Genomic DNA, 3413 nt, shown 5'->3' with positions numbered 1-3413 from the left:
ATATAAGCATGCCCCTGATCTCTTCCAGGTTCACCTCCCATTATTGCTCTTCTCTATCGGACCTCCTTAGGAAGCGGCTCCAGCTTTGAAAAGGCAAACTTCTCTCTTATGCTGGCTGGTTGACTCTCATCAAATCTGTCCTTCAATCAATGTATCTTTACTGGTCTGGCGTCTTTGTTCTCCCTTCTGCCACTTCCAAATCTATTGGCTCCCTCCTCCGATCTTTCCTCTTGAAAGGGGCTGAATTTTCCAAATTCCTTCACCCCTTGAGTTGGTCCAAAGTGTGTAGGCCTAAAGAGGAAGGTGGGCTTGGAATCAGCAAATTTGTGAGGTCAACCTTGCTGGCATCTTGAAGCTCAGTTCAAAAGTTTCCCCCAAATGCAAAAGCTTTCGGGTCTCCTAGGTCTACTCTTTTCTCCCCAGAAATGATTCCCTTTGGACGTCCTCCCCTTCTGATGCCTCGTGGATTTGGCGCAATATTCTCTCCTCTAGACCTATTGCCTTGTGCGCCATCTTCTACTCCATTGGCGATGGTTCCTCTACCTCCCTATGGATGGACCCTTGGCAGTATCCTTTTGTCTCTTATCCCCTCCAGATCTATCTATTCCACTGGACTGGGTTGCTTGGTCCCTGTCTCTATTCTTTTCAACATTGGATGGGCCCTTCTACTCCCCCTCCCCTTGCCGACCTTTGGTCCTCCCTTCCCCTTATCCCTCCTATCTAGCGTGATAAACCGAACAAGATCACCTGGATCCCCTCCTCCAATGGCCTATTCTTCTCTACTTCTGCCTGGGATTTCATCCGTTAGAAGGGCCCCTCATGTAATGCCCCAATTTTGGAACCTTAAAATATATATATTTTTTATGCTTGCTTAAATATTTAAAGTTAGGGTGTATTTAATGACCTAATGAGTTAGCTTAGCGGTTAGTACCTTGACTAATTAGAGGTCCTAGGTTCAAATCTTGTTAGTATAGTAAATAAGGAGTTTTATTTAATTGAAATTCTTTTCTTTTACTTCTAAGATTCTTTTATGTTATTTTTAAGATTCTCTCTTATTTTTTTTTTAAAAACACTCTTTGTGGACCCCACCCCATTTACACAAAACATTAAGTTAGAAGAGTGAGGAAGAGAGAGGGGAGAAAAGGAAGAAAACCGTGGGAAGAGAGAGAGAGACATGGGATATGAAAGAAAATAAAAAATAAAAAAAAGAAAGAGGAAAGAAAACAGAATCGTGAGAAAGAAATGAAAGAAACAAGGAAACAAAGGAAGGAAGTTAGGAGGGAAGAAAGAGAGAACATAATCGTGGGAAAGAAAGAAAGAAAAGGAGAGGAAGAGGGATTTTGGAGTCTATTCTTTCGTTTCCAGCCTTCTTCAGGTAATGATGTTCTTTTTTCTGTTGGTTTTCTTTTGGGACCCAATAGAGGTCTTATTTATCTTAGTTTAAGTTTTTCTTATGTTGTTTTTCTTTTTTTGGGACCCCAATTATTCTTAGGGTTTAGGGTTTTGTTGTACGATTTGGGTTCTTGGGACCCATTAAAGCTTTTCTTGAGACTCGATATGGGATCCAATATGGGACCCAAACCGTGACTCAAATATGATATTCTTTATAAAGGTTTGAGATTTAATTCATTGGGAACATACATATATATATATATATATATGGGACCAAACCATGATCCAATATGGGACCCAAACCGTGACCCAAATATGATATTTTTTATAAAGTTTTGAGATTTAATTCATAGGGTCCAATGCATTATATATTTTTTTTTTTGGACCCAAATTAAATTAATCATTATTTTGAGACCCAATTATTGGCACTTTGTGCTTGTTAGATATGGCAAAGATTTCTTTAGGATTCTCTGGGCTGCTTAAGAGGGGTAATTGGGAGACCTAAACTTATATTTCCCTAATTGTTTACAATCCAACCATTAACTTTTGGGCATAATTTGGGGGTTAGTAGAGCCTTCCTAGGGGAGGTTTCAATCTGAATTTAGAGACCATATGTTAAATGGATTAGGAGTAATTTCAGATTTACTGAAATCTGAAAATATCACTCTGAGATTGAAGTTTTTCTAATTACTCCTTAATCATTCAACCGATCATTCTCATTTTCGGAAGGGTCATAATACGTGTTGGGGGAAAATTGTTTCCTAGAGTTTGACCTATATTTGGTAGGATTGACTTTTGGGTTGACTTTTTAGGAGAAAGTGAGGTATTTGAATTAGTTTTAAACTGGAAGATTAATGGGAGATGTAATTAATTGCAGGTAGTGTTTGACGTGAGCATTCAGAGCTTGGAGGGTAAAAGTAGGAGAATTACAGGCTGAGGTAAGGGGATTATAGTGGGGTTACACCACAGATGTGTAGTCTGATTGTATGATGAGATGTTTTGTACGATTGTATTTTATACTTATTCTGAATTGTGTTTATGGGCGACATGAATTCTTGGGAGTGATTGATAATTGATGAAGGTGATTATTTCTGTAATATATATTGATGTGATTTTTATGCGATGATTTTACCTATATGCTTTTAAAGAAAGTTATTTTGTTAATGTATGAAAAGAGAGTGTGTGAGGGTAAATAGGCTACTCCGTATCAGACTAGAGAGGGGTGTCTCGTTGAGCCATGGGACTTATACTCACTGTGTATAGTGGTATATATTTAGTCACAGAGTGGTGACAACAGTGTGATTGTGAGGGTCGTGTTTCCCTCTCGTATGATGAGCGGTGGTAGCTTGTTCCCTCAGTGCCAGCTAAAGTGTGATAAAAATGAATATTTTTATATGATCGCATTTTAATTAAGAATGTGGTTTTGAGAAATTAAAACTATTTGTTTTAACCGTTGTTTTTGTCTTATGGTTTGCCCTGTGATGTGCTTTACTATTTTCCTTTACTAGGCTATTGAGCTTAACCTATTATTTGAATATCACAGATGATTGAGAGTAAGGTATGCGTGGAGCAGACATTCGAGGGTGACCTGAAGCTATTATCAGTTTATTTTTATATTATTAGATGTTTGTAGCAGGACGTGGATTTGTGTAAACTTTGACAGAGCATTTTTATTTAAATTTGAGAATGCACCTTAGATTGCCACCAATATGTAAGGTTTGGGATATTTTATCTACGAGTAGCTGTTTTATTTTGTTGACATTTGAATATTATGAGTTCTCATATGCTTGTTTGTTTTGATGAATGTTTTGGATCGTTTGATCATTACCCACGAGGGCTGTACCCTTACCTGTATTTGGGTCTGGGTTATGACAGAATGATATCAGAACGATTGGTTTAAGAGTAGAGTCTGGTGTCATAGGGACATTAATAAAATGCATATGCTGATTTTATTTTTTTTTTTAACATTTTGATATGGATGGATGATTGGTTAGTTGAATTAAAAACATTTGTGATGACTT

The 3413-nt window shown here is 37.5% G+C and overlaps 1 long non-coding RNA gene across 1 annotated transcript; it reads left to right on the top strand.

The window, feature by feature from the left end:
* The first annotated feature begins 1736 nt into the window (after positions 1-1736).
* LOC122075637 lies at positions 1737-3151 on the top strand. The gene is made up of 2 exons (XR_006139307.1): positions 1737-2330; positions 2936-3151. It is a non-coding gene; the product is annotated as an uncharacterized LOC122075637 (long non-coding RNA).
* Positions 3152-3413: the final 262 nt, after the last annotated feature.

Source organism: Macadamia integrifolia, chromosome 4 (genome assembly GCF_013358625.1).
Source record: "Macadamia integrifolia cultivar HAES 741 chromosome 4, SCU_Mint_v3, whole genome shotgun sequence".
Classification (NCBI taxonomy): Eukaryota; Viridiplantae; Streptophyta; class Magnoliopsida; order Proteales; family Proteaceae; genus Macadamia; species Macadamia integrifolia.
Note: the sequence above shows the minus strand (reverse complement) of the source record. Positions and strands in the feature narration are given on the sequence as shown.